The sequence below is a fragment of the Larus michahellis genome, chromosome 15, assembly GCF_964199755.1.
Source record: "Larus michahellis chromosome 15, bLarMic1.1, whole genome shotgun sequence".
Taxonomy (NCBI): Eukaryota; Metazoa; Chordata; class Aves; order Charadriiformes; family Laridae; genus Larus; species Larus michahellis.
The window spans coordinates 6,726,582-6,741,996 of NC_133910.1; the positions used below are offsets into that span (position 1 = coordinate 6,726,582).

General features: G+C 47.5%; 1 long non-coding RNA gene across 3 annotated transcripts in view; it reads left to right on the forward strand.

The window, feature by feature from the left end:
* The first annotated feature begins 6,807 nt into the window (after nucleotides 1-6,807).
* Nucleotides 6,808-15,415, forward strand: part of LOC141751508 (uncharacterized) — a 35,378-nt gene continuing 26,770 nt past the window's right edge. Inside the window, exon 1 of one of the 3 annotated variants that reach the window (XR_012590012.1) lies at nucleotides 6,808-6,941. This is a non-coding gene — a long non-coding RNA (uncharacterized LOC141751508). The remainder of the gene's footprint in view (nucleotides 6,942-15,415) is intronic. The other 2 variants (XR_012590013.1, XR_012590014.1) reach the window with 2 other exon arrangements.

Genomic DNA, 15,415 nt, shown 5'->3' on the forward strand with positions numbered 1-15,415 from the left:
TGAGCAGCTAGGCTCCATCTAGAATCAACAGAGAGAGGGAAAGGCATTTCAAGGGGGTGACTCACCATGAGATCTGTCTGAGATAAGAGTGCTCAACGGACTTGTCCTCATCTCCACGGACTACAGAGGAGCCTAGATGAGTGGCGTAGCGGTAGATGGCAATAATCAGATAAAATGAATCCATTCAAAGTGGCTAATCCTTTCCAGATGGCTCAGGGGATGAACAGAAGTCCACAAAATGGGAGTTTCAGCAAGAAATCAGTGATACTGTTGAACACCCTTTAGATCATGGAGGAACAGGGGCTCTTCCAGCAAAGCAATGTGCCGTGGTCTTTGCAATGCCTTAGAGGGCAGGATGAATCCCTGATCCTCTGGGAAGCCTGAGCACAGGCTGGGACAGACCATTTCTCCCAGGAGACTGCTAAAGCAGGCAGCACCGGAGCATCTAGTGCTAACAAAGCTCCTGGTTTCTATTTGTACATGCAGGCGCGCCGCCACCCCCCCGAGAGTTCATCCCATGGATTCTACACAAAAGACTGGTTTGCAGCCTGTGCTCTGCCTGATGCAGTCACCCAAATTTTTGCAGGCAGCAAGAGGGAATTCTGCTCAGCTTTCTGTGTAGTGGCTTCTAAGGCTCCTTCCCCATCTCGTCCTTCTTGGATAGGCTAAACAGTGCCCTTTGGAAGAAGTCAAGGATAGCTTGTCCCACATCTTACCTCGCTGGCATCTATCAAATGATCTCCACGAATAGTGACTTCCCCTCATGAAAAAATTATAGTGACACTCATTTTTAGCATCAAACAGTGGCTTTGCAGAGGCTCCAGCTCAGAAGCTAATGAATGGTTGCTCAAGAAAGGTATTTTTTGCCAGCTGTTGGCAGTAGTTATTTTGCCTTTAATTGTGCATTCACACGCCTGGGTCTGATAACAGTGGCTGCTGTGGAAAAATGCGGTTTCGTGAATAATAAGTGGCCCCTTAAAAAAACCCACTCTGTTTTAGATACCAGGAACCCCCTGATCCACTGTTGTCAGCTTTGCAAAGTCTGGTATTCACTGACGCATTCAGCATCCTCCTGAATAATGATAATTCATCTGTGTTCACTTCACTAAACTATCATATTTTATGGAAGAAGTTAATTAAATGGTGATTTGCACTTCCGCTGAACATTAAACATTTAATGCAGATGCTCCAGTCATTGCCTGAGCTCTAAAGTGGGAAATGGCTTCAAAACTTCATATTTCCTTAAGAGGTTTAATGATGCTAGATCAGGCTATTTGCATACATACATATACAGGCATATTTTACACCAGCATTTATTGCAAACAAACCCAGCTTTCTTCTTACCATGTTCTCAAGAATATGAGGCGGGACATACAGATTGCAACTGAAGGGTTCTCTCTGGATGATTTGCCCCAGCCACCATTAAATTAATGGGCTCATTAATGAAAGATTTTCTAGGAAGGCATTAGAAAGGAACAGTTATCTACAGCAGGTCGCCTCTCCTATAATTTAGAAGAAATTAATTGGTAATAAATTAAGAATTCTAAAAATTAATTCTTGTACAGTAGGAGTGGGGCTTATACACGTTGCCTTCAGCTGAAGTGTCACAGTAAATCCTTTGCAAAGTAAATAATTGTTGGGATGGGGGAGGAAGAAGAAATTAATATTAATGTGCATTGGAGGGGATGCCACAGAGGTGAAATGTAGGGCAGCCTTCGGGTGGTGTGCAGTGAGTGCTCCTGCTTTCTGAAATATGAGTCTTCACAGGCGGGAGTAACATAAAACAGGAGATACTGCTGGGTGCCTTCCATCCCTCCTGCTCTGGGTGGCCCTGATAAATTACCCCGCTCATGTCCAAACGGTCCTGTCTGCGGAGCAGGTCACATTGAGGGCCAGGCTTCCACCTGCCAAGCAAACGGATGGCTGTCAAACCTTACCTGGGTTTGCTTTTTGCAGGGCTGCAGTGATGGGTTTTGTGCAGAAGCGGTGTAGAAGTGGGTGCTCGCTTTTGCAGAACTTAGCACTTTTTTCCCTATTACCCTTCAAAAGGAAAAAAAAATAAAATTGGAAGCACTTCAGTTTTGGAATGCAATGTGTAAAAGTGGAATAATTTCTTTTTTTTTTTTTTTTTGAAGTTGCATGCTTTCAAGCGAGGGAGAGATGGGGAAAGAGTGGAGATGTTTCAACACATCTTCAAAAGCAAAGAAGTTTCTTTCTCTCCACCCCCAGTAACCATTTAAAAAGGAAAAAGGCAAACTTTTTCTTTAAGTTGTTCCATTAATAACGTTGCATCTTCTAAGTGCCAAATTGCTTGGGTCTTTCCCTTCTCCCAAATTTGCACAAACTCAGTTTGAAATATAAGAAGCGCTGATTTGTCATTCTACCCCAGGATTTTCAGATCTAAACTTCTTTTAGCTATTACACAATAATCTCTTTCTCAAAAAAAAGGCTTAAAGCAGTTATTGTTCCATATAACAAATGCACTTAGTGTACCAGTTATGCTTTAATGTACATTAATTTTAGATTTGCTGGCCCTTTTCCAACTAAGCCTGTGCCCAGAATTTTTTTTTAGACTATGAAAAATTATTCACAGATATGCCATGCATTAAGTTAGTAAATGAATATAGGTTTGAATTCAATTTGTTTTAGCAAACTACTGTTATAAAGAGTCTAGTGTAGCGTGAATTATTATCCAGATTTATGCTTAGCATCTGACAAAATGTTAAGCTACTTTTTCAAGTATCCACTAATTCTAAATAAAGGCGGAACCGTGCCATTCCTGCATGGCAGTGCCCAACGCCAGCTTCACACTCCATCGCATTTTCAACTTGATGCTGTTCCTGCCATTGATATCTTCCATTTCCAGGTGCTTCAGCACAGGCAGGATTTATTCAGAGCCTGATGCACGCTGGCTAGCCTGTTTGGAGAGAGGTACGTGACTTTTCGGTGTCAAATCAACTCAAGAGTGTGTTCTTCTCTGCTCTTCTCATGTCCTACACGCGCTTCGGGGCGAAGGACCTGATCCTGGGTGATTCCGGGCACACAAACGTAACTCTAAAGGTCAGTATTTTTTTTTTTTTGAGATAAAAAGCTCTGCAGTATTTTTGGCTGGGGAAGTAGAGCAGTTGCTGCCATGTGATAGCCCACAGCAGTTGTATCGGACTGGATGGAGCGTGCTGTTTCCCCCAAAAAAAAGACGCAGGAGAAGCAGAGCAACAGGTGGGTGCTCCCAGGCATGTCGGGAAGGAAGGAGAGGGGGATACAGCCGCTACCTCCCCTTCAGAGATCCTATCCAGTGAAAGAAGCATCGTGTCTTACCAGACCCTTCCTCCTCAGCAGGCAAAGGAAGGGAAATGTGGGAGGATGGTCCCTTCTCAGCACGGGAGGATGCTTCCGCCTCCTAACCCAGTCTGGTATCAGCCTAAATCCAGGGGAGGTTTATCTGAGCTTTGCTTTGGGTGTAGATTTTTTTATACCCCAACACACGGTGTGTCAGCACTATCTATTTACACACTGTCAACAAATATGAGCTTTAAGCTTGCCACAAAAATTGGGATGGGATGTGCCGAATGCAGGGCTAGGGGATGGGGACAGAGTTGTTGTCCATCACAGGCTTTGGGGGGAGTGACAAGGCTCAAACGTGTCATTGCCACATGAAGAGCAGGCAGCTGACAGGAGGTGCCCAAAGGACTTCAAAAAAAGATGGCTAAGGTCCATATCCCCTTCCAGAGGTCAAGTCGCATGAGCAAAGCTGGCTTACTCTCCTACCAGTCATGGCAGCTCAGGCAGTAGAAGACAATCCTCATGGTTAACAGCTTCAGTCCTTGCTTGAGACCCGTAAGGAGGAAAAATGGTGGATTTACGATAGATTTGCAGTCAGGCGCTATGCACAGGACCATATCTCCATCTCCAGAAGGGAGCCAGGCAGAAGCCTAACACAACCCACGCACCATTCACACCATTAAACTGCTCTTATAGTGGGCCTGAACATCTGATTAAACATTCACCAGGCTGAGCTCCAGCCTCACCCTGGAAAGAAGCCACCAGCACATCACACCAGCATCGCAAGATTTACAAGGAGCAGATGAAGTCGAGTCCTACAATAGTTCATTATAATTAACAAAGCTGGAATTACACTGGGCTTTGAGCTGTATATCAATGCTAAATATCTCATTACCAGTGTAAAATATTTATGTCTCCTGGTCTTTATCACAAATGCAGGCTCGCAGTTAGCGCGTCCTGGTCCAGAAGATGAATTCCAAGGAGAAAATGAACTGCTTGGATTAAAAGGCTGGCAGCCCCGCAGGATAAAATTCCTTACTGCACATGACCCCAGTGATGGAGGGAGGAAAGACAGCAATGAATGCAGAGCCCGGGGCTGCAGAATTATGGTCCGCGTAGGCTAACGCTCTCCACTTTTCCCCCTTGCTGTCTCCATAGGGCCAGATCAATCCCTGGGCTGTCAGAGCTGATGGCATTTTGTGCTTTTACTTCATCAAGGGCTGACAGGCGCTTCTGGGTCCAGCTTGAGCAGCGGTGGCAATTGCTGGTGCACACGTGTCCGTGAGTCTGAAGCCTTTCTCTGTAGCACAGCCTGCTCGCCCTCCAACACGAGTGTCTTGGGGGATTTCCAGGTGTTGAGTGGGAAATAGGACTGGTTGACTACCCCTGGAAGGGTGGGGGTCTGCATCACCCAGGAGCTTTGATGAGCTCCCTTAGGGTCTCCTTTTCTCTCTCGCCCAGGAAGGATGCTCCTCTGCAAGCACAGCCATCCTCTGGTCCCACCAGCACCCCGTGCGCTCATCCCCAGCCGGGGCTGGGCTCCAGAGCCACTGTGGCCACACGTAAAGGAGAAGTGAATGTTAATCTTTGTTACTCTTTTTAATCTTTTCTCTGAAGAATGGGGGTCAAGTCCTGGGCAAAGGCTGCGACTCATTTTTGTTGGCTCAGCACTGCTTCACTGAGGACTTGAATAATTTGAGGTGTGAATACTGTGCCGGGACTTGGAAGCATGGCATCCCTCCCTGCCACAGGCTACTATCTGTGCAGCCAGGCAAGTCTCGTCGGCTTCACTCCCTTCCCCTTCTGCAAATGGAGGCAAATGAGCGTCCTCCTTCCTTGCCTTTGCCTGGCTGGATGGCGTGGGGCCGAGCAGGCGCCGCCTGGTTCTCTGCCCGTGTTCAGCAACAGGAGCAGGCGAGCCCCGAGCTCCACTGGGACCTCTGGGCTCCACTCTAGTATGAATAAACAATTTTCCCCTCTACTGCCTGTTAGTCCAAATTTGTTAAATAATTCCTAGACGCACGACAAAGCTGCGGCGTGAAGGCTGAGCCGCCCCAGAGACCCAGCAGAAGTGCAGCACGCGGGCAACCGTCTTAACTCAGGGAATGAGCAGAGGAGCCCCCGTTCCTCCTGTTGCCCGTCCACCCAACGGGCAGAGACGTGCTGGGCTGGTGTGACACTGTCCCCCTTCCCCTCCAGCCTGCGGGTCCCCCAGCACCTTGCACAGTTAATGGCTAAACCCTTGGCCTTGCAGGGAACTGGCTGGGAGAGGGCACACGCTGGGGTCGGCCAAGGAGGGAGGAAACAGGATTGCCGGGGGTTTTTTAGCCATTTCGACTCCCATCAGTGGGAGCAGCGGTGCCACGGATCCCGAGCCGGCTGGAGGAGGGCAAGGCAGATGGATTGCTTTGCCCACGCCAGCTTTCACAAGTGAGGTGCTAAACTGTTCGCCTCAGCAGAATTTAGTTTCCAAAAGCTGTTAGAGCTGTTGCCAACACGCTCCAAAAAATGGGGCAATTTTTTAGATTCCAATTAGCGGGTGAACAGTTTTTGACAGAGGGAAGTTGGGAGCACGGAGGCACATTTTGTGTGCTTAGGACATTTATTTGGGAGATTAGCACCTCCGAGTAAATAGGTATTAACTAAAATCTGTCTGAATTATGCTTCTAATTACTATTTCATTTGCAGTGGTGTTGTATTTATTACAATAAGCTTCTTGTGTATTTATTGTGTTATGTATTATGCGAGACTCTGGATGCTGAATGTATGTGCTAAATATGAGGGCTCATAAGCATTACAGAGAGTATAACCACAAAACCCTTGATAGGAGTCAAGTAATTTTATTCAAGCCTTGGAACCCTTCTCGTGCATTAAGTGGGAGAAGTACCCCGGGTGCCCACCTTCATTCCCATCTTTACATGTATCGCTCGGTCATCTTTGTTCATTACTTCTCTCTCATTTTTTAGCCCGTTGCCCAAAATCCTACCTTTTTTTCCCAATAATCTCTCTCTGTTGGAGGTACGACTAGTAGTCAGATCACCCTGTGCTTTTGCTGGAAGTACCTGGAGGTATCGCTTTGCTGCTATTTTTTGAGGTGGACTTTCCCCTCTGTTTTCGGCAGGCTCGGGTAGGCTGCGTCAATCCACATTTCTGGGCTTGGTTGCTGTTTTTTACAGTGATGGCAACCTCCAAAGTGACCTAAGAAACAGCTGTGGATGGAGATCTAGCTCTAAGGAGCCCATTCCAGATTTCACACTATAATATATTAAGTCTTTACACAAACTCCACAGAGCCAGGACGGCTATAAATCGTAGTCAGACGATTGTGCATTTAATGTTTCTCATAAACGTATAAAGTTTGTCTCCAGAAAGCTATAATGAAGAAAAGCAGATTGAAGCCAGGAAGTGTCTCGTTAGCATGTGATGGAAATGTTAATCAGCAGTCTTTAAGGAGGATGTAATTAATTCCCCACACAGGCTGTGTGAGGTTCTTGGGGCCAATCAGGAAGCAAAGGGCAAAGGAGTTGGAGGGGGAGGTGGGGAAAGGTTCTTCTGCTGTGGGAGAGGGGCTGCTCTGGGTGCTTTTCCCCTTTTTATGGGTATTGTGGTTGGCCTGGAGCAAGGACCTACCTGAAACCTGGCCTCAGTTCATGGAAACAGGTAAGTCATGTCATTGCTTTTGGCTTCCTCGTCAGAGAGTTGAAGGTATTCATATGCGTACTGTTAGTAAAGCTGTGGAACAGATATTGATAGAACAAGTAATTAATGGAGAGCTCTTAGTAGGTTCTGCTGAGTACCTGGTCCTTCCTCTTCTCTCTTCCTCGGAGTCCTTCTCCCTGCTGCTCCTACAGCCGTATTTTGTCTTATGTGTGTGTTCTGCCCTGCACTGAGTACATCTCTCTGGGTCAGGCAGTCTCTGATCTCGTTTGCAAAATGCAAACTAAACTTGTGGTGCTGTAGAAGTGCCTTAAAATTGTCTGTGGCGCTGACTCCTCCTCTCGTGGTGTGTTCTCTGAGCTGCGATCCCCATGAACCCGAGCTCCCTGTGCCGCAGGCAGCACGGTGCCTCTGGCGTGCAGCGGTGGCCGAGGGCTGTGCCTGCCTCTGCGGGGATGCACGGACCTTCCTCGAGGATTGTCTTCCCCCTTGGGAGTGGGAAGAGTAGCTTCCGGTGTCTGGTTTCGGTGCGATCCTGGAGGAAAGGTGGGAGCGCACGCAGCTGCTCTGGAGATCTCCGTTAGGGCTTGTCTTGGTCCGAGCCGCCTCTTTCAGCGTCTGAGATAAAAGGTTGCTGTGTTTTTTCTCCAAATGAGCTTCCCTTGTTTCTATTTCTAGTCCAATCAGAGCAGAGCTTCAACTCTTATGCTGAAAATACAGTCATTGTGTTTTAAACCTCCCCCCGTGTGGAACCTCTTGCATTTTTCCAGTGCAAAGAGCTTTCCATCTGAATGGAAATAAAAGTTTGAGTTTATTCCCTTGGAATTAAGCACTTCTGTTAGTTATCGCTTCTGGTTTGGATCCAAATTTCATCCTTGTTATTGCACTCTTTACACTCTGCCCGAGGCCTCAGCATTATAACAGAACAAAAATTCCCAGTCCCTGGGGATCTCTGTTGACTACGACTCTTCCAACATCTGGGACTCTCCCACCCCGACAGATTTGCAAGTACAGAGAGACTTTATTTTACTGGCTAATATTGTAGAAAAGAATAAAACGTGCAAACCAGTGAGACTGTAAACCAAACCCATTAAACCTGATTATTGTCAACTTGTGCCTAGTACCTGCGGCTTGTAGAAAGTTCTCGCCTGTGGTTAACTAGCAATTGTTGTTGTTTATGTGTTTATTAGCTTGTACCCAACATATGCTTAATGGCTCTTCTGCTCATGTTTTTTAGCTGTGGCTTTAATCTCTCTTTTTGTAAGACACTGCGGCCACAGCAGTCGCAAACTGTCTCTTCCCTGCAAGGTCTACTGACCTTTTGGTAAGAGGTCCCTTTTGTGACAGGGTTTGAACTTTTGTCCCCCTCTCTACAACTCTTTTTGGCTGATGAGCTGCAAAGAAGAATACAATAGTGAGGGAAATGGCTACGACAAGAAGTTCTGGCTCAGGGCTGGTCAAGCTGGGATCAAGGCCAGACCCTTTAGAGATGGCTGCTAGACCCAAGCATGGTCTGGGCAACAGGGGGAAGAATTCCAGCGGCTCCAGCGCCAGCAGAGAGGTTACTGCTCTCCCCGTGGGAGATGACAAATTTGGGGTTGTCGTTTAAACTGGATCTTCTAGTGCCTGAAATGATTTGTGTGATGACTCTAGGTGTAGGACCCCACATAGGAAGATATGACCTTCCAGGATGATTTGGGAGGATTTCAGATACCGTTTCCTCGAGGTGATTGCCTGAAACAATTAGGTTCAGCTGCCACCTATGCCTAGAGGTGCCTGAACCCCTTGGTTTGGGGCTCTGCTCTTTCCAGAGATCTCTTTCGGTAGAGCAATACCTCTTTGCTTACTCTGTCCCTACACCTAATTGTATCCAGAAACTAAGCCTTTATTTAAGTCTCTGAGGAGGAGGGCATTTTTATCGCATGCCTAACGAGACTGGGAAAAATTGGTATTCCCACAAAATGTTATCTCAGTAGTCAGAGGAAAAAGTTCATGGTGTGGCTCTCCTGGGAGAATCAGTGTCCTCGTGCGAGGAATAAGTCCCAGATTTGTTGTGCAAAGAGAGCAAAGGACCTGGTGGCTCACAAACCATACCTGGGCACTCGGGCCTAAGGGTTTGCCGGGGGTTGTCTGATTTCTGACAACTCTGGTATTAGGAATACCTTAACTTCAGCAAGTGGACTGTCTCTTAACTCTGCTTTTAAATCAGGGGCCAGTGATCCTCCCCTGGCCCAGCCAAACCTAGAAGGTCTCAAACTTCTCCTGCAGAAAGCCTTTCATGGTAGTTGCATAGCTGCTCTCTTCTTAACTAGAAAATGAGCGTTTCTGCTCACGTTTTAAACTGAGTCAGTAAGAAATGCAAACTATTACTTCAGTGTCTGCCTGTCTCTTACGGGGCTGGAGGAGTGTTACCTTTGCTTAGCTGGTAGAATAGATATATTCCATAACTCTTGAGGGAATTAATATTCATGTTATTAACTTTAACATATTGCTCTCAGTTTCACATCTTTTTGGTTTAACAAGCAATTGCAGACTCAAAATGATGAGCTTGGTTGAAAATGCTGCACCTCTCTTTGGGGTCTGGGGACTGAGTTTTACCAATTAAAGTGGAAATATGTTTGAACTGCACAGTGGAAAATCAACATCCAAATTAGTAGCATGTAAGATTAAAAATACTACGGTAGAAGGACCTCACCGGAGAGTAGCGTAGCCCCCACACCAGGAGGCTGTCTGGGGGAGCTGGCTTTGCTCCCTTTGCGTAACGTTTGTCCCTGGGGAAGCTCATGGCTCTGGCAGAGCCGGAGCATCCCTGGAGAGTGCTGCAGCCAGTGGAACTTGGAGGAGAAGCTCTTCTATGGGGTGGGCGCAGTGGGACCACAGCGGGTCTCTGCAGAGGGTCGAGTGCAGGTGGACAGAAAGAGCAAACCCCTAGCATCTCTTGCCAATATCTGCAGCCCATCCTCGCTTGCAGGGTTTGTTTGATATTTGTCTTTTCCCAGTAAGAATATCTGGGAGAGCTGTCCCACAGATATGAGTCCTGTGGCTCTGCAAGGCCCAAAAGTCCAGCTCCCCACTTCGTAATGGGGTGGCTAAAGGTTTCTGCCAGAGGCATTCCAAAAAACACACTTCTGGGCTTTCTTTCCAGCCTTCCAGTTTAATAGGTGTCTTCACGCCCCCTGTTCACTGCTGAAATACGATGTGTGACGTGCTGGGAATGGTCTTTAAACCAATGAAGTGGCGATTGGAAAAATGTCTCCCCCATACTTAGGTTGGAAGATACCCAGGTTCAGGTGTTCCTGTACTGCCAGCTCAACTCCTCCTCCCTCCCCGGGAATGATTGCCTCTTGGGAAGGCTGTTCTGCCCAGCAGGATAGAAAAATATACCTCTACTGCCTTCCTTCTCTGAGGTTATTTTCTAATGCATTAACGCTTTTCAGCCCTCTCTCCCTGCATGGACTTCTTTTCATGAATGCAGTACAAAGTGAAGCTCATCAGGGAAAGCTGCAGTAACGTCGGATTATTTATTAGAATGGGCAGCAATAATCAATAATAGATGATTTGGAAGAAGTTTAAAGCTTTTTAATGAGCAACTTATCAGGAACCTGCTTCTGGAACATATTTGTTGGGATTTTTTTTACCTTAATTCCAAGCAGTGGCTGCTTTTTTTTTTTTTTTTAAACGTCTGGAAAGTACTCGGAGTGATTTGAATGTGATATGAGCACCTGAAGGACACTATTTTTTTTTTATTTCAATTAAAAAAAAAATCAAATCTCTGAGAGAAGCACCCTGTTATCCTTTGTAGTAAAGGTGGGTTTGCTTTGCCCTGGGTTATTGTGTGGCACTGAATTTCACAGCTAAAAGCGTTTTTAAAATGTTTTTTCCATCTGTGAGTCCCGAGCTGTTACTCCCGCGGTGTCCGGGTGTCAGTGCTGCTGTGAGCTCCTCTCTCCTGCTTTTCCTGACCTTGACCGACTTTCACTTCTGAAGCTGACACACTCGGTCCCTTCCGTCTCACCACCCGTGTGTGTGCAATTGCATAAATAAAGAAATAATAAGCCTCCACACCATTAAATTCAGGGAACCGATGCACTTCAAATGCAGAAAAGAGAAGCAACTGAAAGTCTTGCTAATTTTTACACTAATTTACACCAGAGGGAATAAGAAGTCTCTTAAATCAGATGCTAATTTTGTTTACTTAACTTCCTAGTCAGCACAATGACCTTCCATCCACGAGTAGGGACAAATTAGTGCAGAAGTTCTTTGTGGGAGACAGGAGAACTTGCCTCAACCTGATACTGAATAATACCCAATTAAATGTACTTCTAAACAACTCTGCCTTCCCTCCTAGAAGGAAGTTTCAGATAAAAGAACAAAATGATACGCCTTTTATTTGCCACTTTGCAAAATCTCTCCACGTAATGCAAACAATCCTAACCCTAGTGTGTCTGACACAGGATTTGCAACGCTCTCGGTTATTGCTGAGAGGATAAGCAGCTTATTACCGTTTATCGGGGGAGGATAAAAGATCCCGCGCTCCCCTTGCTAGGAGGGGAATGGATTTCCATGTTTATCAACAATCAGGGGAAGGTGGGAAGGATGGAGATATTTGGGTAACAAAGCTATAAACGCATTAAAAAAGAGAATTTTCTGGTGGGGTGGAAAAGTGGGAGTTCTTTGTGTTTGGTAATGGGATAAGAGATATTGAGCACGGTCGTTGGTGAGATAAGGAGCTTACACTGAAGTGGAAATGCTTTTCGGTATCAAGAGAGATCCAGAGGCCTCCTGATGATTAGGAGGCAGCTAAATGGCTACCTGGGGACTTGTGAAGGGGAGGGGGGGCCTCTTGATGTGGCAACAGCCCTGGAGTGTATGCGTCCATAGGGGAGAGTGACTGGCCACCTGTAGCTCTTCATGCTGGGGCAGATGTTTCCCCACAGGTTGTGGATGGGGAACCAGCCATTGAGTCGCGGCTGTAGGAAGGAGAATGTGATGCCAGTTGTGCCTTTTTTCACCATGGATGTGACACGGTGCTGGACAGGGGATGGTGCCTTCGATCTCAGGGCATACAGGGCTTGGAAGATATTTGAGATAGAGGCATCTCCAGCACCATCCCTTCTGCCACCTCATGCTCTGTCCAGACCACAAGGTCTCTTCTCCAAGGAAAGAGAGGTTGTGGAATCTGCTTTCCTGGAGATATTCAAAACCCACCTGGACGTGTCCCTGTCCAACCTGCTCTAGGTGAACCTGCTTTGGCAAGGTATTGGACCAGACCATCTCCAAAGGTCCCTTCCAGCCCCTTCCATTCTGGGAAAATTGAGCTGTTTGTCCTCAGCCTGGGAGATGGTGATGAGGCAGAAGAAAAAGCAGAAATCCAGACCCGCGCCGTGCATTCGAAGGGATGCCTGTCCCTTCCTCGCTCTGGAGGCAACGTTTCATTTCCCTAGCCGTGCTCTCATTGTCAGGTTGATGTAAATTTAATAACCTTGGGTTATAATGACAGAAAACCAAACAATTTCCAGGCATTTGTCTCACAGTAAATGAAAGAGACAATGCGGCGGCGGGCAGAATGTTTGATTCATTGGGCTGTAAAGGCAGCTGCCCACAACACCATGTTCAAGTGCTTGTCAGGAAGAAAACGGAGCGAAGCAGCCAGTGGGAGGAGGAGGAGGGTGCCATGGCTTTCCCTGATACTGCTCAGTGTCGAGATGCCACAGGGGCTGGGTGGGCATCAGAGGAGGTTACAACTCAAACCTAGCTACGTGTTAAATCTGTAGCACAAGTCTCGTTTAAAATAGGCTCCTTCTACAGCTGGTGGCATATTTTAGATATAAATGGCTTTCTGCCGCAGCTGGAGTGGCGGAGGGTTGATCTGTAGGCCAGGAACTGTGCTGTGTTGGTGGTACACCAAGTCTTGAACATCTCTGGTGCCTGCTTTCCTGCTGCAGCCACTGCTTCCACGCAGGTCGTTCGAAGGAGTCGTGAAACGTCAGCAGGGCACCCACGAGCAAGCCTGCCTGCTGCACTCGGGTCAGCAGGAAGACTTTGGGTTCTTCATCCCCAGATCAGACTGGGGCGCGTTGCTCATGCCGGGCCAGATGTGGGGTTGGTGGGATCTCCTCCGCTCGGCTCGGGCTTGTGCATCTGCGCCGAGCCACAGCTGGAGCGAAACCCCATGACACCTCCTTCATGGATTTGGGGTGGTGAATGGCTCTTCCCTCCTGTCTTGCATGGGGCAGTGAAATAGGAACTGCTGGCACTGGCTAGAAGAAATAATTTAGAATTATTTTTTTTTTCCAAAGAAACCGAGGATACTAGCTACGCAGTCTTAGGGAAGCTTAATGAGAGTAGATACCGAATTTCTCTCTTACCTCTTCTGTAAATCTCTACCAAGGAGTCACAGCTGCTGTTTGCATCTGCCAACTGAAGCATCTTCTGGGGGCCTCCTCTCCTCCCGGGAGCCATGAGAGGGCCCAGGTCAGAACAGCAGCCCCCCAAGCACAGATCTCATGGTCAGGCAGCTCCTGTCTTCCCTTCGGAATGACTTTCTCCATAAGCACGTTTATCGTTCCAGCAGTACAATTCCTGTAGCCGTGCTTTTCTGAAGGCATGAATGAGACAGGGCTTGTGAAGAAGTCAATACACCTTTCTTTAACCCGCTAATGCCACTGAGGGAAAAGAAACGAACCTATCCAGCATACACACCTTTCTTCGAACATGTAGTGCTGTGCAGATGAGGCTGTGCCGCCTACCCCCAAAACTTCCTGGGTTTAGTGCTTTGTATCAATCTTGCACCCTCACCGGTCTGTGCCAATGCGACTGCCTCCAGCTAAAACATCCCAGGGAACTTCAGAGAAAAGAGAGCCTTTCTTTTTACTTTCCTTTTTAATCAGCTGTTTAACCTAGTAACTCTAATATTTTTTCTTTTTTTTTTTTTCTTTTTTAGTTTGAGCAAGGACTTTCAAGGTAGCAATGGCTCTCTGAAAGGAAAAAAGAACGACTGCCATATTTATTTTTTGTTTTTAAAGTCAGCTTTCCCATGCTTGTTAGTTTTTGGCAGCTTCACAGTCTGTCACTTAAATTAATTTTTCAGAGGTAGCCACTAATTGTCTCTATTTTCTGGAGACGCTGGGGTGCAGCGCTCGGAGCTGAGCGTTCTGTACCCGGGAGTAACTTGGATCTTCCAACAAAGTAGATTTAGGCTGACTTGTGACTTAGGAAAAAGAAACTACAGGCACAAGTGTGGCACGGGGGCCTGTGTCAGCTTTTGGGCAGCCCCCTCAAGTCCCTGCAAAACAAACCTGGGCTTAAATGAACCACGGTGAGGAGAGGTGAAGTCGCCCTTAAGCTTGTGGCAGAGAAGTGAGGGCAAAATACGGGATCTTGTACTTAGCGTGTTTTGCTATATGTGTCATGGTGTGTGGCTCCTTTTTGGTCCCAGATGGTGAAGTCTGACTGCCAGGGGATGTGTTGTCCTCTCCGGAAGCTGCTTCTCCCACCAGGATCTGGAGACCATGAGTTAAGATGCAGAGGGAGATTATGTTGCAACCAGCGCTCGCTAATCTATTGTGTTTCTATCTCCTTCCTGCAGCGTCTGGACGAAAAGCTTGGGAGCCGTCTGTCCGTGTGCTGCGCAGGTCACTAGGTTTCTTCTCTGGAGAAATGTCCACTTAATCCTCTCTATTGCAGTAGGGCCAAGAAGCCAGCACGGCCCAGGACCGCCGCTGCCATGCGGTGTGTGGCAGCCCACAACCCAAAGGGTTCAGACTGGAGGCTTAAATCCATATTCATGGCTCGCTCTCTCCCACCGCGCTGCGGATCTGGGGCTTGGGCTGCCTCCCTTGCAGATGGGAAGGCCAGCAGGATGCTCCTCGGATCCAGATCCAGAGCTCAGGTCTTTTCAGATAAGGATTTAGGTTTGGGCTCCTCTCCAGTTGGGTAGAGGCAGCAGATTCATGCCTTGCTTATCCTCCCCTTGACAAACCCTCCGGCTCGGAGGATAAGCTCCAAGCCTAACGAGTTATCAAAGGGACCCAGATGCCAGCTTGCCGAGTGCGCTTCCTGGCAAGGACCACCGTTGCGCTTCGGCCTCTCCAAAGGATTGGGGAGTGGAGTGGCATCGTGAAACGGCTCCGGTGGGGCTGGCAGCGGACCAGGCTGTCAGCGCGTTTATTTATCGGCGGTGGAAACTCGTGCGCTAAGTCTATTGAGGTGCATGAGTTTTCTTCATGGATATTGGGCTGTGAATTGGGTGGGCTTCTTTATTATTTGGAGCTGTGAAATGTGTCTGTTGGCTTTAGGTAGGGGCAGAGAAAGAGGATGGAAACGCACTCCCTCTGAGCGCAGTTCCCTGTTGCTGCGTGCCAAAGTTTTATGGTAAAACTCCCTCAAGTCTCTAGGCTTGTGGTCTCTGCGCTAGGGCCTGAGGACCTGTGGTGGGACCTGTGCTGGTCTGGCAGGAGCTCAGCGAGGGTGAAACA